Source organism: Terrapene carolina, unplaced genomic scaffold (genome assembly GCF_002925995.2).
Source record: "Terrapene carolina triunguis isolate 2854851 unplaced genomic scaffold, T_m_triunguis-2.0 Scaffold310, whole genome shotgun sequence".
Lineage (NCBI taxonomy): Eukaryota > Metazoa > Chordata > Testudines > Emydidae > Terrapene > Terrapene triunguis.
This window is the reverse complement of record NW_020664661.1, coordinates 1,613,236-1,637,755: the sequence shown is the minus strand read 5'-3', so window position 1 is coordinate 1,637,755 and position 24,520 is coordinate 1,613,236. Positions and strand designations below refer to the sequence as shown.

General features: G+C 45.4%; 1 protein-coding gene across 1 annotated transcript in view; it reads left to right on the top strand.

The window, feature by feature from the left end:
• LOC113407755 (sorbin and SH3 domain-containing protein 1-like) overlaps positions 1-24,520 on the top strand; it is a 186,283-nt gene that overhangs the window by 51,920 nt on the left and 109,843 nt on the right. The window contains exon 2 of the mRNA XM_026657790.2: positions 8,737-8,792. The gene's annotated coding sequence lies outside the window, so the exon portion shown is untranslated. The remainder of the gene's footprint in view (positions 1-8,736; positions 8,793-24,520) is intronic.

Here is a 24,520-nt window from a genome sequence, read left to right as displayed (position 1 = left end):
AGGCTCCCATTTGCCCAGCCTACCAGTTGTGCTGTTGGATTGCATGTTAGGCAGTCTGCTGTAGCGTGCATTGCCAGAGTGCCGTCTTGACATCACAAAGCTATGCGCTGTGAGAGAAACTCAATATTCTGTGCACGGGCTTCCCTACCTGAGCTAGCTTGAATACAGCTAGCATGGGTAATAGGGTGGGCAGGTTTCTGGTTTTCCGTCTGAACAGACACCCAAAGTCTGGTTACCGCAGGCGGGGGAGGCAGGGAGGTGCCGAGTCATCACTCGTGCCAGCCCCTACTTAGCAAGGGCCACCTCCTACCTTAATCGGCTCTGCAGGTGAGTCCTTCCTGACCCATGCGAGGGGGGGGGGAGGGAGAGGGAAAGAGGAGTGAATGGGGGGCAGGGTCTCAGAGGGAAGGGGCAGGAGCGGGGCCTTGGGGGAAGAGGTGGGACAGGGGTGAGGTCTGGGGGGGAAGGAGCGGGGCACGGGTGTGTTCTCAGGGGGAAGGGGAGGGGAGGTTCCGGCACTCCTGCTGGAGTGTCCGGTTTTTAAATATTACAAAGTTGGCAACCCTAACTGTAGTAACATAAACAGCACAGTACAGGCAAGAGAGCCAATTATGTACCCTGAGTACACACTGGCCTCTCTAGCTTGTGCTGAAGCCCGTGCCATGCTGTTTACAGCACTATTGTTACCTTTTTAGCTACATTCAAGCTAGCTCTGGTAGGATCGCCTGTGTACAGTGTTTGCTGTGTAGCTGTAGCCATCATGGTATAAACCATGGTATCAAGTGACAGTGGCTGACACTTGATATTCTAAATTCAGGACCATCCTGACTTTCTAAATCTGGTCCCTATCAAAGCCCGAGAAGCTCAGTGGCAGGTTACTGCCTCCTACTAAACCAGCCATCTTGCATTGGGGATGCAAATATCTTCATCATCTTAAGTTCCTTCAAGGGGCTATGCGCTACTGAGTCTGCCTAGATTTGTCGCACTGTTAAACAATAACAGAATGCCATTTATTTAAATATTTTCGGATGTTTTCTACATTTTCAAATATGTTGATTTCAGTTACAACACAGAATAGAAAGTGTACTGTGCTCACTTTATATTTATTTTTTATTACAAATATTTGCACTGTAAAAAACAAAAGAAATAGTATATTTCAATTCACCTAATACAAATGCTGTAGTGCAATCTCTTTATAATGAAAGTTGAACTTACAAATGTAGAATTATGTACAATAAATAATTGCATTGAAAAATAAAAATAAAATAAAAATAAAACAATGTAAAACTTTAGAACCTACAAGTCCACTCAATCCTACTTCAGTCAGTTGCTCAGACAAACTTGTTTACAATGTCACCTGAAAGTGAGAACAGGCATTGCCATGGCACTGTTGTAGCCAGCATCGCAAGATATTTATGTGCCAGATGTGCTAAAGATTCATATGTCCCTTCATGCTTCAACTACCATTCCAGAGGGTAGGGGCGGCAGGTTTGTAGAAATTTTGGTGGTGCCCAGAACGCTTAGAGCCCGCCCCCCCAAACTCTGCCCCCCCACCTGCCTAAGGCTCTGCGAGGGAGTTTGGGTGGGGGGAGGTGGTCTGGGGTGCAGGCCCTGGGTTGGGGCAGAGAATTGGGGTGTAGGACGGTTGAGAGGTTGGGCTCTGGGATGGAGTCTGGGGTGCAGGCTCTGGGATGGAGTTTGGGTGCTGGGTGCAGGCTGTGGCTGGGACAGGGCCTGGGGGTGCAGGAGTGGGTGCTGAGTGCAGGCTCTGGGACAGAGTTTGGGTGCAGGCTCTGGGAGGGAGTTTGGGTGCAGGAGGGGGTGTGTGGGAAGGGGGTGGGGGTGCAGGCTCTGGGCCGGGACAGGGCCTGGGGATGCAGGAGGGGGTGAAGAGTGCAAGCTCTGGGACAGAGTTTGGGTGCAGGTTCTGGGAGGAAGTTTGGGTGCTGGTTGCAGGCTCTGGGCTGGGGCAGGGGCTGAGGGTGTAGGAGGGGGTGAGGAGTGCAGGCTCTGGGACAGAGTTTGGGTGCAGGCTCTAGGCTGGGGTGCAGGGTTCTGGGAGGGAGTTTGGGAGCCGGAGAGGGGGTGTGGGTTCTGGGAGGGTGTGGTGGGTGCTGGGGGGGGGGGGGGGGACTGCCATCACATGTGGTTTCCTTCCTCCCCTGCTGCCCCTCGCCATAGCCTCACTGGGGGTGGGGGATGGGGCTGCCCCTTGCCCAGTGTTTGCAGGAGTGGTGGCTCGGGGTGTGTGTGTGGCTCACAGGGTCAAACACTCACCGAAGCCCCAGTAGCTGCTCAGGTGAGTCACAGAGGTCCACTCCAGATGTCTCCTGCCGGAAGCCCCCTCAGCGTCTGGTGCCGGGGGAGGGGAGGGGAGGGCTGCCAAGCACATGTGTGCCTCCTCCCCCTCCCCCTCCCCCTCCCCCTCCCCCTTCCGAGGTGCAGTAGCAGCAGCAGCTGCCTCAGCCTGCTGCCGGTGTTCCTCTTGTACTGTGCTGTAGCTGCCGGCAGTGGAGGCCAGGGAGAGCTGTGCCGCTTTCACTCAGGCAGGGGCGCTCCGGGGGCCAGGGAGGGGCGCTCCGGGGGCTGCTCCGGGCAGGGCCGGGGGAGAGACCCAGCTCCAAACATTGGTGGAGCAGGGCCCCCAGCCCTGAATATTGCAGGAGTCCAGGCACCACAAGAGAATATAACTCGCCGCCCCTGCCAGAGGAAATACGTCCATGCTGATGACAGGTTCTGCTCGATAATGATCCAAAGCAGTGGGGCCCGATGCATGTTCATTTTCATCATCTGAGTGAGATGCCACGAGCAGAAGGTTGATTTTCTTTTTTGGTGGTTTGGGTTCTGTAGTTTCCGCATCGGAGTGTTGCTCTTTTAAGATATCTGAAAGCATTCTCCACACCTCGTCCTTCTCAGATTTTGGAAAGCACTTCAGATTCTTAAACCTTGGGTCAAGTGCTGTATCCATCCTTAGAAATCTCACATTGCGTTTGGTCAAATTTGCTGTGAAAGTGTTCTTAAAACGAACCTGTGTTGGGTCATCATCCAAGACTGCTATAACATGAAATATATGGCAGAATGCAGATAAAACAGAAAAGGAGACATACAATTCTCCCCCAAGGAGTTCAGTCACAAATTTAATTAACACATTATTTTTTTAACGAGCATCATCAGCATGGAAGCATGTCCTCTGGAATGGTGGCCGAAGGATGAAGGGGCATATGAATGTTTAGCATATCTGGCACGTAAATACCTTGCAACGCTGGCTACAAAAGTGCCATGTGAACACCTGTTCTCACTTTCAGGTGACATTGTAAATAAGAAGCAGTCAGCAATATCTCCGTAAATGTAAACAAACTTGTTTGTCTTAGCAATTGGCTGACCAAGAAGTAGGACTGAGTGGACTTGTAGGCTCTAAAGTTTTACATTGTTTTGTTTTTGAGTGCAGTTATGTAACAAAAAAAATCTCCATTTGTAAGTTACACTTTCACGATAAAGAGATTGCACTACAGTACTTGTATGAGGTGAATTGAAAAATACTATTTCTTTTGTTTATCATTTTTACAGTAGAAATATTTGTAATCAAAAATAATAATAGAAAGTGAGCACTGAACACTTTGTATTCTGTGTTATAATAGAAATCAATATATTTGAAAATGTAGAAAAACATCCAAAAATATTTAATTTCATTTGGTATTCTAATGTTTAACAATGCAATTAATTGCAATTAATTTTTTTAATTGCACTTAATTTTTTTGAGTTAACTGTGATTAATTGACAGCCCTAATTACTTTACACCAGGGCGTCCAAACGTTTCCACACTGATACAACTTGCCTGAGCCCTAGAAGTGCACATAAATTCTGTATAATTTACAGAATAATTCATATAAAAAATAAACACGCTCAACTATAATATCTGCTGAACTGTCATCTTCCACGAGAGACCATTGCATTGCTTGACTATTGGAAACAGAAATAAGATGAGTGCATCAGCTATAAAAATCTGCTACTGTTTTTTGTCCTCCCCAGGCTATTTTAGGGAGTGGGTGGCATTCTGAATGTTCATTCTTCAAACTGTAAATTAACAGATTAGTGGCAGAATTTCATTTTCCTGTGGTGTCCCTTCTACTCTTTAGGAACGTAGCCTGGTTTGGTTCTGATCCTTTGGGATATCCGTAGGAAGTGTGTGCTTGTGACTGAAGTTAATTGGGCTCTGAAAAGAATTGCTGCTCCATGCCAAGGCAGTTGAAACCACATTCCTTTGGCAGTCTGAACTAACATTAGATAAGAACAGTTCATGTCAGAGTTGCTTGTATAATGGCAACATTTATTATTATTAATAATACCCCCTGTGAGCCATCTGAGACATCTTGCCGTCTTCTGACAGATGGAAAGTCCATCATTTTCTTGGAATCAGAATATACGTAGAACACGAGTTCTCAGCCTTCAACAGCGAGCTTTATCCAAAAATCCTTAGAGCTCAAAAAAAGTCCAACCTTATTTTTTTATTATTTTTGGCTGGGTTTTTTGCTTGTGAAGGGTGAAAAATGAGTACTATTTTGGGTCAAAATCTTTCTTACCAGTAAACAATAATGTAGGAAGAGGGCCTGAAACATAAGCCCTTGTATCAGAGGCCTGGTATGAGGGCCTGAGGCCTAAACTAAAGTAGTGGTCAAAGCTTTGCTGCTATAAAGCAAAGTTAAGTTGTGAGCAAAAGGCAGGGCCTGCTCACAAAATCTGGAAAGAACAGGGATAATATTGCAGAAACACATATTCCTAAGCAGTGCTAGGCACAAGAACACATATGCAAACACATTCCAGAAGGATGGTACCAGAACAGCCTGATACCAGCATATTCCCCAAAGAGAACAGCAACACACTGACCCATCCTAAAGATAAGGTCAGGATGACAGCATGATGGATAGAAATGTTTTGATTGAACCAACAGGTACAAGGCAATGGGTGGCACCCAAATACATCAGAGGGTGGCACCTAGATACATCGGGGCAATTCGTAACTTGTTTGTATCTGTGTATAAAGATGTATCTCCGAGGGCGTCTTTGGTTGGTCTAGAGGATAATGGAAAGTCCCGCCATTAACTGAGCTAGTCAATTGCAACGGGCATACATGTGTTAGTGTATCTGTAACCATTGAGCCAGGACATTAGGACCGTGCTTCATTGACAATAAACCTGACCAAGTGCCTTCACTACGAACTGAGTCTGTGGTTATTGGGCAGTTCGATCAAGGTCTGCTGTGCCAACTGTCTGTGCAGAGCTGGGACAGGACACAAAGGGCTCCCACATGCAGCCAACATCTAGCAACATCTGACTACAAGTGTGAGTTGATGTATCTGTAGACAGCTTCCTGCAGTAGATGCTGGTGATTAAAACACATACTCAGTGCTCCCCCTTCAATGAATGATATTTTTTAAAACAAATTTATACTTTATTTTCCACAACGGCATGGGCTTTTGGAGGCTTATGAAGTCAAATGTGGTTTGATAGGGCTTGATCTAACACTCCTTGAAATCAAGGGGAGTCTTTCCACTAATGTTAGTGGGCATGGGATTGGGCCATAATAAGTATGGATACAAAAGGTGCAGAAATTCCATCATTACTTACCTCTTACTTTTGTAGAGGCTTTTCTGTTGGGCTCCCCAGAAAAGCCTCTACAAAAGTAAGAAGTGAATTATGATGGAATTCCTGTACCCTTTGTATCCATAGCATCTCACAGCACCTTGCTAAGGTGGAATAAGTTCTGTTAGTCTCTTTTACAAATGGGAACTGAGGTATGATGAGATCGAGTACCTCTACCTCTACGCTCATCCTAAATAGGAAATGAAAGAGGGCAAAAAAATAATCTGCTGCAAAGGAGATGTACTGACATCAGGTCTCACAGGTTACCAAGGACAAATATTGGAGTGGTTATATATTATGTAAATAAATAAATTAAATTAAATAGTCAGCATGGCTGGGGTTAGGTTGTCACAGCGGTCACTCACACACACACACGCCTAGGAGAAAGGGATTAAGGCCCTCTGCTCAGAATATGACTCTAGCTGTGGTGATACTCCCTGATGTCAGCAAGTTGTGGGTGGAAGCAGAGAGGGATGAGGAGTGGAAGGAGCCCCCAGCTCCAGCCTCCCCCCGCCCCCCCCCCGGTCACGAGCCAGAGTAGCTTGCCAAGCACACAGGAGGGAGGAAAGGGCCAAAGAACCTTACTTCTTGCACAGAGCAAGGTGTTAGTAGGGGAAGAATTGCTTATGGCATATAACACACGAACATAGCAACAACCCACCTACCTCTTCTGATCTACAGGGGAATAGCCAAATGGAACAGAGACATTTCAACATCAGACAAACATGTCCGCTGATCTTAGAAAGGGTAGAAGCATTTTTGACATGTTTGGATACTAGAGTTGCCAATTTTGGTTGGACGTATTCCTGGAGGTTTCATCACATGACATAATCTTTAATTAAAGGTTAATCTTTAATTCCTGGAGACTCCCGGACAATCCTGGAGGGCTGGCAACTCTGATCTGCCAACTGGGGGAAGCACTTATCAAGCTGCAGGTGAGTGTGGGTGGAGGCGCAGGGATTTTGCTATTTGTATATATGGACTATACCTACTGGAATCTCACAGACAAACCTTCTTGAAGGGAAAGGGAAAATTTGGCCAGTGAACATGCTTTGGCAACCAATGTGTCCAGCTGAATACATATTTCTAATCCCAGTGCCTTTCCCACAAGGTATAAATTGGCACCTTGTAGCTGCTCCGGGTCCATGAGAACCTGTAGAATGACTGTTTGGGACACAGAAGCAGAGAGTGTGTTTCAGTGAAGAAAAGAGCCCGCTTTTATGTAGCATACCAGCTGGCTTCCCCCAAAACCCCTTCCCATGTTCATGCACCGTATCTTAGATTTCCCTCGTATTGCTTTCTGGGGTCCCTGTTGGTAAGTGTAACAATTCTTCCTGCTAGTGGAAGTAGAAGGGGTATGTAAGTTGAGCAACGACGTGGGGTAATGAATAGAGCAGAAGTCTAGGAGTCAGGAGACCTGAATTCTGACTGGCCTGGCTTTGCCTCTGACTTGCTGTGTGATCTTGGATGAGTCACTTAACTTTGCTTCTGTTTCCTCTTCTACTTTTGTCAGTCTTGCCTATTTATTTGGGTTGTAAACCTTCCAGGGTGGGGATGGACTTCTCTCACTCTGTCTATGTACCATGCCTAGCACAATGGGGCCCTGATCTTGAGCTAGGTCTATAATAATACAAACATAGGGCTTCTGCACTTCCTGAAGCTTCTTAGCAAAGATCAGTACAACAGCTCTGAGCATAGGCCCTGGGGAGGCTTTGGGATTCACTTTACATTTGTGGCCACACAGGGCTGGGACCTTGGTTTTGCCAGTGCCACTATCTTTGATTCCCTGTCCTTCATGCTGGCAGGCTACAGTGAAGAAAGAATTCCCCAACTGGCCTCCCATCATTCCTGTCTGGAAGTTTGTACTTCAGACTCACTTCATTTTAGGTGGGTGACCAGAGGCTTCAGAGCCTGCAAAAGGTTGGTTGGCTATGTGTGTAGGGGGATGCTACTGCAGCCTTAGAAGAGATTGCAGGTAGGTGGTGGCATGGGTGTGCAGGAAAGCATTCAGAGAAGTGCCTGGTTGCAGGACTGCAAGTAGCTAGGTGGGTCCCCAAATGTGTTACTCTGCACGAGGCACTGCAACATCTACATGGCCCTGGGTAGATAGCAGCTAAGCTCCAACACCCTATTCAGGCAGCTCTTCCTCCAGTTGACTCACCCCCTTATGGAGAGAGAGCCATGCAAAACCCCACCCCTTTGGCAGAGGAAGGCACTCTGTGGAGCTGTCACAGGCAGAACCATCAGAGAGATGTTCTCCAATACATCCACAATATCCTTTTATTCCTCTGTGTCTTGGTGTGCTGTCCAATGGTAGGTACTGACAGGAACCTAGGTAGATTAATCTCTATTTACTAGTGTAATTGCCACGGTGCTAATATTAGTCCCATGTCATTACAGCTGTTCATGAATAATTTCATATTGAATGTGATACAGTAGCAGCAAATGTAAGAACAGAGTGAAATAAAACATTTGTACACATCAATCAAGTTGCATTAATGCGATTAGCTAGAAGGATTTCACTGCTATCTGTGAACTTTCATGGTATTTTTAGGATGCTTAAAACACCAGTTTGAGAAATAGAATTGAAGAGAATAAATATGAATTATCTGGTATGAGTTACATAAGGTGCTTTTAGTATTTGGCACTATTTTAAGTTGCTGTGGAATCCAATTCCATCTTATTACCAACTGAGCCTTTGTCTGATGTATTAGATCAAACCGTATTCCTGTCTCTAAACGCTAACAGCAGCACATTCAGTCCTCTGGATTTCGGCGTCTAAAGTGGGTGTTGCAGGAAACTTGGCACCACTGCTCTTTATAGAATAATAAACACAGATGATGTTGCCTTGGGTTTCATATAGACTTGGATGCTGTTGCCTCATATCAGATGATTCATAGACAAATGGTGACTATTAGCTTTTAAAAATAACATGACTAGTTGAAGAAAATGGAAGAAAGATGCTTGCCAGGTTTCACAGATGGCCCAGGGTGGTAGTTCCTTTTTTTTTACTTTGAGCTGACAGAACATTTTGCACTTTATTCTTCCAGTGGCTGCATTACATTGTTGTGTAATTTAACTATTTTTCTCTTTTCCAGTGGGCTGGAACATACCTGTAGAGCTGTAGTTTCTCCTCTTCCATGCTTTGCTCAAGGTATATTCTTTACAAATTCCTGTTCTTCACATTACCTGTATCAAATGCAGATTATGGAAAGGTCCATTCTTGATAAAAGTAAGCTGCAAAGCTATTGGCAAAAGAATATTCATCTTTATTTCTGGTTTTATGTGTCTCTGCATCCTGTTTTCTTGATTTGGGGTCTAACATTTTAAAGCACAAAAGAAGGGTTCAGCCTAGGAAATTACACTGAATTAGAGCAAGACATTGAGGAGTTAGGTGAACTAACTGTGTAGACTGAGTAGCTGTGTTACCCCGGTCCTCTAACCTGGGGTGCCCTTTACACTGCTTTGCTGCTGTAGCTTCCAACCTGGATTCCTCACAAACAGCCTCCTGCATGTAAGTCACTTCCAGCTATGTCTGTGTGCTGCAGCCAGATTTTGGCTCTTACTAGCCTTGGTTATGCTGCAGGGTGACCCCAATACAATCCCAGTCCCAGATCTTCCCCCAGAAACGTATGTCTTGTATTGCCCAGCCCTCTCCTGGACAGTACAAATATGTTAAGGCCGTTATTCCTTTTAAGGGAATTTGCACACACCATGTTACTCCAAATGGATTTACCCAGACACTTCAACTTGAACACACTGGATTAGACTAAACAGTAAAACAAGTGTATTAACTACAAAGAGAGAGATTTTAAGTGAGTCCAAGTAATGAGGCATAAAGGTCAGAAATGTTAACAAGAAAAATAAAGGTAATATGCTTACTAGTGCCTAACTTAACAAACTATATTAGATTCAAAACAACATTTTCTCACATGCTTCAGCAATCTGACTAACCAAACTCTTTAGGTCAAGACCCCTCCCCCAGAGTCCAATGGCTGCTTCCTTTGTCTTTTCAAGTGCAGTGAATGCAATAGGCAGGGAGTGAGAGGGGGTGTCTTGGGATTTTGGCCCTCCTTTTTATAGTTTCAGTCCTCCTCTTGGAAAAACATTTCCAGCTGAGCACCAGGAGCCACAGAGCCTATGTGGAAGGATGTTTCCTGCTGGGTTTTTTTATCTGTTTGAACATCCTTTGTCTTCCCTTTCTTCTTGATGACTCTGTTTATTGGTTAAATTCAAATTAAGCCAATCACTCATTCCTTTGTTTAGGACAGACCTATTTGCCAGCTTCTATGTGGGCAGGACTATGGGGTTTGGAATATGTGTTAATAACACCATACAGGGGAATCTTATAACTTCACACAGTGTTGCCACACATATTTTACCAGGACAATACTGACCAGCAAATTATGAGTTTTTAAATGACTCCTCACAAGACATGCCTTGTACAAAAATCACACCTCTGTAGGTGTGAACACACGGGTGTATCCTGTCACACTCACCCTGTGATAATTATGACTTTGCAGCCAGTGTAGACTGGGGCAAGTCATGTTCAACATTGTATCATCTGGTAATTGGTAAACCCTTGGCCCCAATAGATTAATTCATGACCAGCTCGATCTTATCTAAACTGATTGCAAAAGCCATAGTCAATATCTTGTAGTTAACGTGATCTCTCAAAGTTGTGCTCTAACTCAGTGTAATTTTCTGGTGAAAACAATCCCAAATGGAAGCAATGTCCCCTTCTCTTGCTTGCCAAGAACCTAATCTTGCTAGCCCTCCTGTAGTATTAGCGGTGGTGTCCTGCCCCCACCCTGCCGGCTCAGAGGGAGGCCACTCTGCTTCACTACATTCGCTGAGGCATTGCCCCGTTTCAGGAGAGTAGCGATTCAAGTGTTGAGGTTGAGGCCCCTCTGGCACGATAATGTACAGCAAACAAGCAGTCTCAGGGATCCGGCCCTCAGGCAGGGTAGAGGAATCAAATAGTCTTGGGGTGCAGATCCTCAGGCAGGACAGAGCAAACAGTCTTAGTGTTCAGGCCCTCAATCAGGGTAGAACCACAAGCAGTCTGTGAGCTCAGGCCTTCAGACAGGGCCAAACAGTCTTAGGGCTCAGACCCTCAGGGAAACAATCTAGGGGCTCAAACCCTCAGGCAGGGCTGGAGCAACGAACAGTCTGTTGTCCTAGCTGTAGCAAATGGCAGACAAACGCAGGCCCCTTGGCCTTAGGTGGGGAGGCTGCCACCCAGGGGTGGAGTTGGCAGCATGGGGTAACGGGACCTGGGCCCACCCTACTCCACCGGGTCTGAGCCCAGGGCCCTAACAGTGGCAGAGTGTTCCACCACTGGGTTAGCGGGGATCCGCCTGAAACACGGTGACTGGTGTTTGGGCAGCAACACAACCAGACTATAATCGGTTTTCCCTGGGCTATTTCCTACTCTCCCACCATCATGTATCTGCGGCTCGGGGTCGTTCCCCACCTCTTCGGGGTATGTGGCAAGCAGCAGTCCTGGCAGTTCTTCGCCTGGGTTGGCCTCCTCCAGGGGCAGGGCGTGGTGCAGCTTGGGTTCTGCTCTGGGGATCTGCAGCAGGTGGAGACATCTGGCTCAGACTCAACTGGGTTACAGACCCTGCCTTTTATACTTCCTGTCCTGCACCTTAGCTTCTGGTGGGAGGGATGAGCCTGGCCTGGCTCCGCCCACCAGGGAATTGCAGAATGGCTCCTCCCCCTTTGGCTCAGTGGGAGGCCACTCCGCCTCACTGCACCTCCATAGGCAGAGCTCCCATGGTTGTCAAGTTCTGAATTCAGACTTGTGCATTTCCTTTGCAAGAGTTTGATATCCTAAGCAGTGTGTGCAGGGAGAATTGCCTGCAGGGCTGAAAGCTCTTCCAGAGGCTCTGGAACTAAAGTTATGTCAACTAAATAAAGAAGAAACTGATGTTCATGGGTTTAAGACCAATCTTTACTCCAACCTGCTCTGTGGCTTGGACGAGCTAAGACTCAATCAAATACGCTTATTGAAAATGTAATGTAATAGGGTTAAACCAATAAGGTTTAATAGAAAATTAACAAGTTTCTCTAGAAATTACTCTTAAAACCCAGCAGAATTTAACAGAGAATGGAATCTTTTCTATAGATTTTTCTGAGCCTTCCTATAGAATCCTGTAGCATGAATTTCATTTTCTGTACAATTCTGGAGGATGGTCTGAAAAGCCTATATACAATTAGCATTTCCTATTGAACTCTACATACATTTTCATAAGGGAACGAGCTGGTAAGCAGAGAGAGGAAGGACATACTTTTTCTCCCTCCCAAAGAGGAGGGGTAGAGTCAGGGGAATCTGCTCTCTGGACTGTCATACCCTGGTAGGGTGACCAGACAGCAAGTGTGAAAAATTGGGACGGGGGTGGGGGGGTAATAGGAGCCTATATAAGAAAAAAAACCCCAAAATCAGGACTGTCCCTATAAAATCGGGACATCTGGTCACCCTATACCCTGGCAAACCTGGAGCATTCTAGTCAGAACTCCCACTGCACAGCTAATTCTCCTCTCACCCATCTTTGGTGGTACCTTCTAGCAGCACAGCTCCTTTGTGAGCTATGGGGTGGGATGGGAAGGAAGTAGCTTGCAGGGGACTGTGCCTCTGCTTTAGTGTTCCTAGGTTAATGGGATTTCTGTAAGAAACTGTGGCAATCTGTGCATTTGGAAGGAAGTATCCCCTACCGCCTATTTGTGGGCACACAAATCTTTCTTCTCTTTATCCGCAGCCCTCACATCTGGAAGAAAAGAGCTGAGAATGCTAGAGAGTGAATTTGCACTGAGTTTTCCCATGTAACGCTCACCCTGCTGTGGGTTGTTCTGGAGGAGTGAGTAATATACAATAGGTCTTTGTCTTCACGTGGATTTATTTGTTATTTTTAAGTCTAAATGTCTAGTTTGACCTGATCAGAGATCTGAGAGAGCTCTTTTTTTTCCTGAGGCTCATCAGTTCATCTTTTCACACACTTCTCTGAGTGTACAAGATTTCATAAATCTCTTCAGTGCTAGAATTAAGGCGAATTATTCTCATTATGTCTGAGTCAGAGCCTCTTACAGTTAGAATGAACTAGAGAGGAACCAAAATAGATATAAGAAGGTGGGGGCTGAGATTTCTACAGGAAGGTTAGATATTTTAGTGGCTTCTGTGTAGGCTCCTTGACAAAACCAGTTCTGACTCGTGTGCTGTCATACATGTGAAGGGCTGAGTTCTGTCCTCAGATCTAGGTACACAGTTCTCATTGGCTGCCGTATCTGTGAGGCACCAAATAAGCTATTTAGAATTAGGCACTAAATTAACTATTTTTTGCTTTGCATCCTTGTAACCAAATTTTCTGGATGAAACCCCCCCCCTCTGGTTTATTGTAAAAATGTAGCACTGTTGGGCCATGTGAATGAATACGAACTAATTTTAACTTGAAAGTACTGTTCTTCCAGTGATGTCCATGTGGGTGCTCCACTGTAGGTGCGGCAGCGTCCCCTGTGCCTGGGATCGGAGGATCTTCATCAGCAGTGCCCATTGGACCGCACGTGTGCCCATCTCATGTATATGTAGCACTATGCGGTCCGACTGCCCCCCAGTTCCTTCTCTACCTCCTATGGTCTGGGACTAAATCCATAGCACAGCCTGCATCTCCTTTGACCTCTTAGATAGTGCATTACCTGTTAGTTGTAGTGTAGTTTAGTAGTTACTTCTTTCCTTTTCTTGTTGTCTGCCTATTAAACAACAACTTAATTTTTCCTTCCTACTTACCCTCCTCGTTAGCGCATAGCTTAGGACTTTGTTTTCTGCTTCCCGCCCTTCTCAACTGAGAAGCTTTCTCCCTCACCTTTGTGTCTGGCTCTCCCAAGTTGAAGAGGTGCATTTTCTGCTTGGATGCCTTCCTAGTAACTGACGGTTACCCACAGTTCATCCGTTGCCTGGGAGAGGGACACGTCCCTCAGAAGTGTACCCATTGCCACAACCTGACTACCAGGGCCAGAAATGACCGGGACATTCAGCTATGACTTCTCATGGAGAGATCATTGCATCCAGCATCAAAGCCTGCGTCCAGCACTAGACCGGACATTATTTCTTCCAAGTACTGTTGCTTATAAAATATGTAGTGTGGCTTGTACATTTAAAGGTGTCCTTTAAAATGATTTCTCCCCTAAAGAGATGCACTTCCCTGTGTGGAGGACTTTGCACAGTCACCCTAGTGCAAGGACCCAGTGGAGAGCAGCACTAGGGTGACTGTGCAAAAACTCCACACAGGGAGCTTTGAGTAGTGTACTTTCAGTGCAGTCCATGGAGAGAGAATGGATAGCAGAGTTTCTGTAGACATTTTTGTTGTGGGCTGTTGGGCTCCGCTCAGTAACTTGTTCCACATACAGCACTGTAGGAACAGGACTCCAAAGGGGCAGTTATCAAGATATCACAGCCAGGGTCACATGACAACTCGCTCTCCCATTTGGCACATGTGTGGCTTAGTCCCAGAACCCACGCTAAGTCCTTCCTGAATGTGTTTACTGAGTGTGAAATCCTGGGTGTGCAAAAGGGGAAGATACCCCCTCCTCCAAACACTGCTGGTCTTGCACCAGCCATCTAACATGGTAATTCATTTTCTTTGCATATAGGCTGGACTTTAAAGGACTATGAATTATTTGTCCCTGCTGAGAAATACATGCTCTAGTTTGGTCGTTAAGGGCCTAGAGGTGACTAGCTCTCATATGGGGATGCGAGGAGGCACAATTACAGTCCATATGGTCTCCTGAGTGCTGGGACTGTGTACTGGTACTGTCCCTGTCGGTGGATGCAAGTCATCTCCAAAAGAGCACAGGCACTACGACCCTTTTCTTCTCCACCAGCCAGCTGGATCTAGTCTCAGGAATATTAAAGGAATTGCAGCTGTTACTTTTGTCTACCTGTGGCTGGTTCCAGGGCCTGGCCCTGAGATCTGGCTGACAGTGTTAGCAGCATGAGGCTAGAGGTACAACTGCCCCACTTGATTTTCTCCATTAACACCACAGTACTTTATTCTTTGCTCTGGGCCCAAGTCCAAAGTGTCTTTCACATTCTTGTGCATTCACTGTTTGATCTGAACTGTGTTTTCAAGTGACACTGAAGCATCAAGCTCCTACTAGGCCCTTGAAAGGAGGTCTGAAGTTCCTGCTTCCAGCTGAATTCTGTTTTTTAAAAGATGCTAATAAGCACAGTATTCAATGCAGGAATACTCTAGGATGTAAATACAGCTTTACACAAATTAAGCTGTTTTGTGCAGTTTGAGAAGCAAACGCCTTTCTCTGTCCAGAAATGCAATAAAGTACCCAGGAAATTACTTTTTTCTCCTCCTTTCCTCAGCCACTGCAGTCATTTTTGATACCCAGTTACTGGAGGAGTTACTAGACATTTAGCTGAATGCAGAGATTCTTTTCAAAGCACGCTTGGAATGTGAGAAATCACACACTGGAAATTTAGGCCTGGTCTACACTAAAAAGTTAGGTTGAAGGAAGCTGCCTTAAGTCAACCTGTTAATATATGTGTCTACACTGCTGGGTCCTTTACACCAACCTAAGGCTACGTCCTCACTACAGGGGGGGGTCGATTTAAGATACGCAAATATTCGACGTATCGCAGCCGACTTACCCCGCTGTAAGGACGGTGGCAAAATCGACCTCCGCGGCTTCCCGTCGACGGCGCTTACTCCCACCTCCGCTGGTGGAGTAAGAGCGTCGATTCGGGGATCGATTGTCGCGTCCCAACGGGACGCGATAATTCAATCCCCGAGAGGTCGATTTCTACCCGCCGATTCAGGCAGGTAGTGTAGACCTAGCCTAAGTCGCCTCTAAAGTCGACTTCTGTAATCCACCTCTGTGAGAGGCATAGCACTTAATTCGATTTTCATGGGTCGACTGCGAGGTAGTGCAGACACAGCGTTGTGTAATTCGACTTAATTGGCCTCCGGGTGGTGTCCCACAATGCTAATTTGTGTCCTCTCTCGAGATCATTCTCAACTCTGCTGCACTGCAGCCAGGTACACAGGAAACAGCCCCTCCCCTGCTAAGCCCTGGGAAGTTTTGATTTCCCATTTGCTGTTTGATCAGCATTGGGAGCATGCCAGCTTGAGAACAGCTGATCATGGAGACTACACGCCCCAAACGCGCTCCAGCCTGGTCTGCACAGGAGCTGGTGGATCTCATCGCTGTGTGGGGAGAAGAGTCTGTGCAGAAGAAGCGCTGACATCTGTTCAAAGATCGCTTGTGGAATGGGGGAGAAGGGCTACATGAGGGACACACAGTGGTGCCGTGTGAAAATAAAAGAACTTCGCCAAGAGTACCAGAAGGCAAGGGAGGCTGAACCCCACACATGCCGGTTCTACAATGAGCTGCATGCGATTCTCAGCGGTGGCCCTACCAGCACCCCCACAAGCAATGTGGACACCTCACAGGTGTGAGTCTAGGGACAGCAAGGAGGATGATATGGTGGAGGAGGAGGAGGAGAATGGGAGACAGGCGAACGGTGGATCCATTCTCCTCGAGACCCAGGAAATATTTTTAACCCTGGAGCCCTGTGGATCGCAGGACATCACGGTGGCTGACTGTGATGCTGGAGAAGCACCGCTCATGAGTATACAGTTATAATCAAAGTCCAGTTAAACTTTAGCAGGCACACACCTTCAGTGGTATTGCATGTTTACTGTGAAGAAAAAGTGAGGTGCTGTGGTTCTCTGCTTACAAGAGGCTGCTCCAGCTATGCAGAGGGTGGCCCCTGAAAAAGACTGTTTATGTGGATTGGGATAGCCTGGGAATCCTCCATGGGTATCTCTAGGAAACTTTCATGGAGGTACTCTACAATCCTTTGCAGAAGGTTTCTGGGCAAGGCAGTCTTATTTCTTCCACACAACTCCTGAATTAATTCTACTGGCATCATTGCAGTACACAGCATAGCAGCATAAGGACCGAGTCTATGCCCAGACGCTTGCAGCATCTCCTTCCTTTCTGCCTCTGTTACCATCAGAAGACTGATATCACATAGGGTCGCCTAGGGGAAACGGGGGTAATTCTCATTAAAAGTGCTCTTACAAGAAAAAAAAGGGCATGTAGACCCACCCCACGCCCCCACATTTCAGATCGCCAAACCACACAGCTGATGTGCCTTTACTGTGTTTGGTGTGGGTCAGCAAGTAGTTTAAAGCAGCTGATAGGGGACTGGGGCCCCACGTGAGAGATTCTGCAATTTGGGAGTGAAAACGTTTCCCTCCCTCCACCCTGTTCGTAAACAGCTTCCCATGGTGCTATAGGGAAGGGCCATTGTTCGACTAGCTACCTCCGCTACCAACATGAGCCTGCCATAAACTTCATTAAAAGTGCAGTCACTCATGACCTGGAGGGGCTTACTCACCATGGCTGGAGCAGCAAAACAGAACAGTGAATGGTTACAGATTCTGATTATGTTATGGCTTGCACCTAGTGTAATAAGGGTGGCTTTTTTAATGAAAATGGCCTTGCTATGGAAACATTTTATTCATGTACAGTGGCTCCTTTATTTTTTCCCATGACTGACAGCTGGAAATGTGTCCTTTGACGTGTCATCAACACCTGAAAGCAGACTTTCACTGATTAGAAGGAGGAGAAAGAGAACGTGAGAGGACTTGTTCACCGAAATACTGAACGCCTCTGGGACAGTTGACACAGAGCTGAGAGCGTGGAGGATTTCACTGTCCGAGAAGTTAGACATGGACATGGAGAGCAAAAAAGCTTCCAATAAGCAAGAGCATGCGGCGCAGGATGAGATGCTTCGGATTATGAGGGACCAAACAGACATGTTGAGCCGTCTGGTTGAACTGCAGGAACAGAAGCAGGAGGGTAGAGTCCCTCTGAAGACCCTGGTGGACAGCCAGCCAGCATTGCCTGGTGCAGAATCATCCTCCCCCAAGCATTCCCTGAGGCTTAGGCGAAAAATCCATAATCCCTTTCACTTAACTCGGGGGGAGGATACAAGGAACAGAAGGCGCCAATTCACAGACCTTTGATGGTCTGGAATGCGGTATTATATTATAAAGCTGGAAATGTTTCTCCCGTTCCAACTTGACAACCCCTTTTCCCCAAGTTTACCATTTTTTCTGTTCTCCCTCTTTACTTACATTTGTTAAATAAAGTAAATGGAATCGAGAAATAAATGTTCTTTATTGAGTAGAAGCAGTGGGCTTGGGTGGGGGATTGGCTTTACAGGGACAGTGATACAAGGCAGGTGAAGGTTTGGGAAAGGGGGAGGGATAGTTCAGTGGTTTGAGCATTGGCCTGCTAAATCCAGGGTTATGAGTTCAGTCCTTGAGGGAGCCGTTATAGGGATCTGGGGCAAAAATCTGTCTGGGGATGGGTCCTGCTTTGAGCAGGCTGTTGAACTAGATGACCTCCTGAAATCCCTTCCAACCCTGATATTCTATAAAGCACAATGCAGACAAGCCGCTCACATTACTGTGACTCATTATTGAAACAGCTTTTCAAAGCCTTGTGGATATGCAGTGCCCCTTGCTGTGCTCTTCTTATTGCCCTGGTGTCTGGCTGCACAAAAATGGCTGCCATGCAATCTGTCTCAACTGCCCACCCCTGCGGAAAATTTCCCCCCTTTTTTTCACAGATATTATGGAGCACACAGCAGGCAGCTATAACCATGGGGATGTTCTCTTCACTAAGGTCCAACCTTGTTAGTAAACATCTCCAGCGCCCTTTCAAACGACCAACGGCACATTCTGCCACCATTCTGCATTTGCTGAGCCTATAGTTGAACTGTTCCTTACTGCTGTCCAGATGGCCGGTGTATGGCTTCATGAGCAAGGGGTAGGCTGGGTCTCCCAGGATAACTATAGGCATCTCAACGTCATCAATGTTAATTTTATGGTCTGGAAAGAAAGTCCCGGATTGCAGCTTTTTGAACAGACCTGAGTTCCTAAAGGTGCGTGTGTCATGAACCTTTCCTGACCATCCTACGTTGATGTCGGTGAAATGCCCCCTGTGATCCACCAGCACTTGCAACACCATTGAAAAGTACCCTTTTTGGTTTATGTACTCTTTGGCAAGGTGGTCTAGTGCCAAGATGGGGATATGCATTCCATCTATCGCCCCACCGCAATTAGGAAACCCCATCATGGCAAAACCATCCACTATGTCCTGCACATTTCCCAGACCCACTACCCTTCGTAGCAGAAGTCGATTAATGGCCCTGCACACTTGGAGCACAGCAGTTCCCACAGTTGATTCCCCACTGACCAGTAACTGTCTGGCGTTGCAAGCTTCCAAATAGCGATCGCCACTCACTTCTCCACTGTCAGAGCAGCTCTCATTTTTGTGTTGCTGAACTGCAGGGCAGGGGAAAGCTCTGCACGAAGTTCTTGGAAGATGGCCTTCTGCATTCGAAAGTTCTGCAGCCACTGCTCGTCATCCCATACCTGCAAAACGATGTGGTCCCACCAGTCAGTGCTTGTTTCACGGGACCAGAAACGGCTCTCAACAGAGTGTAGCTGCTCTGTGACTGCCAGCAGCAACTGTGAATTGTTTTTTTCAATGGCTTGCAGCAGGGCTGCTTGCAGGACATCGCTATGTTCTGCGTGGCAGACCCTACTTCGCTCTGGAAATACTGCAGAAGAAGGCGTGAGGTGTGTGAGATGCTCAGAGCAAGAGTGCATAACTAAGCAAGCTCCATGCTTCTGGGGTTTTGGCGTACATGCAGCGGTTTTAAGGTGTGAAAACCACTGGGTTGTTTGCCGTTGAGCACAGTGCATCATGGGATGCCTACGCAATGTTCTCATTCTCCCCTGCAACAATGTTTTGGTTCCATGAGGCATTGCACAAACTTCCCAAAACACACTGTGGCAAGTTGCACTTTGGGATAGCTACCCACGATGCACTGCTTTGTGCATCAATGCAGGCCCTGTTAAGTGTGCTGTGTAGATGGGCTCTTAGACTGCTAAAAGGAGACTGCCAAATATCTGGCTTCATAACTTCCTTGCCCTTTGTCTTTTGCAACCTGATCCAAAACCCACTGAAATCAGTGACAGGACTCTTCATTGACCTCCATGAGCTTTGGATCTGACTCTTAACTCTCACATTGTGCCTAGAGATTGGATTATTCATAGGTCTTGCCTGCAGATCAGTCTTTAGATGCCATAAGTATGTATTAAAGAGAAGGAGTTGGGATAAAATCTAGGGCTGTCGATTAATCGCAGTTAACTCACGCGATTAACTAAACAAAATTAATCGCGATTAATTGCCATTTTAATGGCACTATTAAACAATAGAATGCCAATTGAAATTTATTAAATATTTTGGATGTTTTTCTACATTTTCATATATATTGTATTCTGTGTTGTAATTGAAATCAAAGTGTATATTATTTTTTATTATAAATATTTGCACTATAAAAATGATAAACAAAAGAAATAGTATTTTTCAATTCACCTCATACAAGTACTGTAATGCATTCTCTTTGCCGTGAAAGTGCAACTTACAAATATAGATTTTTTTTGTTACATAACTGCACTCAAAAACAAAACAATGTAAAACTTCAGAGCCTACAAGTCTACTCAGTCCTACTTCTTGTTCGCTAAGACAAACAAGTTTGTTTACATTTACAGAGGATCATGCTGCCCGCTTCTTATTTACAATGTCACCAGAAAGTGAGAACAGGCATTTGCAAGATATTTACGTGTCAGATATGCTAAACATTCGTATGCCCCTTCATGCTTCAGCCATCATTCCAGAGGACATGCTTCCATGCTGATGACGCTCATTTAAAAAAAAATGTGTTAATTAAATATGTGACTGAACTCCTTGGGGGAGAATTGTATGTCCCCTGCTCTGTTTTATCCACATTCTGACATATATTTCATGTTATAACAGTCTTGGATGATGACCCAGCATATGTTGATCATTTTAAGAACACTTTCTCTGCAGATTTGACAAAACGCAAAGAAGGTACCAATGTGAGATTTCTAAAGATAGCTATAGCACTCGACCCAAGGTTTAAGAATCTGAAGTGCCTTCCAAAATCTGACAGGCGAAGTGTAGAGCATGTTTTCAGAAGTCTTAAAAGAGCAACACTCCGATGTGGAAACTACAGAACCCAAACCACCAAAAAGAAAATCAACCTTCTGCTGGTGCCATCTGACTCAGATAATGAAAATCAACATGTGTCGGTCCGCACTGCTTTGGATTGTTATCGAGCAGAACTCGTCATCAGCATGGACACATGTCCCCTGGAATGGTGGTTGAAGCATGAAGGGACTTAAGAATCTTTAGCATATCTGGCACATAAATATCTTGCGACGCCGGCTACAACAATGCCATGTGAACGCCTGTTCTCACTTTCAGGTGACATTGTAAACAAGAAGTGGGCTGCATTATCTCCTGAAAATGTAAACAAACTTGTTTGTCTGAGCGATTGGCTGAACAAGAAGTAGGACTGAGTGGACTTGCAGGTGCTAAAATTTTACGTTTTATTTTTGTATGCAGGTTTTTTTTACATAATTCTACATTTGTAAGTTCAACTTTGATGATAAAGAGATTATACTACAGTACTTGTATAAGGTGAATTGAAAAATACTATTTCATTTGTTTTTTTACAGTACAAATATTTGTAATCAAAAATAAATATAAAGTGAGCACTGTACACTTTGTATTCTTTGCTGTAATTTAAATCAATATATTTGAAAATGTAGAAAACATCAAAATATTTAAATAAATGGTATTATATTATTAACAGTGCGATTAATCATGCGATTAATTTTTTTAATCGCTTGACAGCCCTAATAAAACCATGCACTATATCCAATTGTCTTTGCTGCCCTTTGATCTTGTGGGGAGCCTTTCTACGCTTCAGACCATAATTGCCATCTAGATTGAACTCTCTCTTTCTATAATGCCTTTTTTGCACTTCAAAGTGTGAGGTGCAAAAAAGGCATTACTGTGATCAAACTATTATAGTGAAACTCACTCTATTATTTCCATAATAATTCTGTGAGGAGCTGCAGTGCTGGGATGGCTTCCATGGGAATTGAAAGAAATCATCCACAGATGGAAAATGTACTGAATGTATTGATGTGCTACGTTGTTATTGGTTTGATTGGGATTTTTTTTTTCAAACTAGGTGGGGTGCACTTTGAGGATGAGAATAAAGGCATCATTAGTAGCAGAAAGTTTCACTTGATTGGTAGGAGAAAGTTCTCTCAACACAGTGTTCTTTCAGTGGGAGTTCACTGGAAGGGATGGTGTAATGGCCTGAGCATTGGATTTAGAACATCTAGAGTCTATACAACCACAGGTTTCATTCTTGGTAGAGCTGTGTCAGATCTTCAGCCTTCTGAGGTAGATTTAGGGTGGTGTCAATCCACAAAGCTCCATTTACTTCAGTGATTGATCTATACCAGCTGGGGATCTGGCCCATAAAGTTCCATGCAATTTATGGGTCTCTTGATATAAACCTGAAAATTTGAGGTCTTGTCTGCTCTGTAGGGATCTTATAGATCTTGTTGAATTTATTTGTAAGAGTTGGGGTTTGTTTTTGTCTCTATTGCAGAAGGGCTCCTTTGGTTTAGAAGGGTGCTGTGAAAATGTAACACTGCTGTAGGATTCTGTTGGATGAACATCCAAAGGAATACTGGTATATTTCATGGTGAAAAGGTAAACACAGGACTAGATTGGAGATGCTGAGCTTAAAAAGCAGGGTTGTGATTGGTTTGCCTCTTTGGGACTAGTATTTGTGCTTGTGAATATTAGTTAAGTGGTGGTACCAGAAAATGTAGAGGCATTACAGTCTTCTAGACCTATGAAGGAAGAAACCAACCAAAATCCCAAAACTGAAGCTTATTGGTTTTCAAAAACAATTAATTTGAAGTGAAACAAAATAAAAACTGATTTGGCTTCATTCCAAAATTACCTTTTGAAAAATAAATAAAAATAAATAATCACCAAATGCTGTTTTCCCACATAAAAATGTGTTTTCAATCCCCCACCCCCCTTTTTGTTAGGAAAGTTTTGTTTGGTCAAAAACTTCAAGCAGCTCTAGTCATTTGTATGGCACCATAGATGTCCATAGCATTCTACCAGTGCACAGGAACCTGAGGACTTTACACTCAAAAAGGTAACCCCAACCATATACTGCTAGGGCACACAGCAGTGTCCCAGCACAAGTTTCTGACTGCATTTTGTTAAATGACTAATCCTTGGGATCTCTTTGTGCTGAATTGGGTCTTGGATTCTTTTCTCTCTGTTCTTCAGTCAGGACTGTGGCATCTTACAATTCCTCAGACTTTACTAGCCTACAGTCATCTAGTGCATGAGAGTGCAGATCATGGAGTTTATAATAATACTACCCTCCACACCTTTAGGGAGCCAGTGTACAGGCCATGTAAACACAAATGCAGATTTATTTAATGGTGAGGGGAATGGGTTAGCCTCAATGGCAAACAGCGCTCAACAAACTGCAATAGTACAAACTCCTCTTAGGGCCCAACCCAGTGCCCACGGACGTCACTGGGGGCCTTTTCCTGGTGTTCGGTAGGCTTTGGACCAGGCTCTCAATGCCATGCTGCCTTATCTACTGGGAGATGGAGTGTGGCTATACTGTAACCTCAGCTTTGGCCAGACTGGACTGACTACTCTCAGGAAGCACAAGCATGCCTCAGAGGGTGGGCAAACTGAGTGGTGCAGGTGGCACAGCAGAGTCCCAACGACTTGCCTGCATATAACTATTGCTCTTGATCGGTCCCAGGAGCACCTCAGAGCATGAAATGAACCTATTTGTGAGGCGCTGCACTGGCATCAGCTGCTGAAATAAACTTGGTTTAAGAGTGTCCTCAATCTATGCTAAAGTCTGTGTGACCAGACCTTCAGCTGCCATGGTGATGACTGGGGGGAGGGCTGTATTTTACATCCAAAATATACCCCACACAGTGTTCAGAGGCTCTCTGCAGGAGCACTGGTTCAGGCCTGCTTCAAAGGAAGTTGTCACTAACTGAATCTGGTGATTCCTCCATCAGCTAGGAGTCCTCAGTTACTGACCTGTTCCCTTTTTGCTTTAGCTTAGGAGATCTCGACAAGGTTGCTGCACAAGGTGGAATCGCTGCTTACAATAGAAAGCCTCTTGCAGTGAGTCACATGAGTTTGTTGAACTCTCGCTGGTGTAATAAATAGAATATCTGAGTGCCCGTTGGCAGTTGTTTGGATATCTACATTACCACCACACTTGATGTATGTGACTTCCTAGAAACTTCCCTATCAGTCATTTCTTTAATGCCTTCTGACTTGCAAACCATAAGAGCTTTAATTTTAAAAGATTGGCTGCAGCTGAGGAGAAAAATTATGGCGTTTCCCCTGAGCACCTAGCGATTCCGCTTCGAGATTTACAGTGTATTCTGGCATTAAAAAAAGAGTCACGACCCTGAGTTAGAAGACGAGAAGGCAGAGAAAGCCCAGGAAAAAGAGAATGTGTCAAGCAGTGTTCGAAGATGCTGTTCATTCTGCATTTTTTCTCAATGTGGGTATTTGGGATGGGGGAAGGACAAAGGAGGCAGAGGATGGATGGATGGAAAGACAGTGGAGAAAGAACCTCAGGGTCATACGGTCTCCCTGCTCCCAGGATTCAGGAGGGGAATGGGATTCTGTGGTTCCAGGCTAGGAAGTGGAGCATTGCTAATACGGACGGCTCTGAAGTGCCCAGAGTTTCCCAAAGGGATATTTGAGACCTAAGCGTAAAGCCCTTTGCAGAAAATGTCCAGCCAGCAACACCACCTGTTTTAAACCAATGGGGCTGCCACTCACCTGCTTTTAGGGATCACAACTGTTGCTTGTAGGGCATGAGGTCTAGTCACCTGA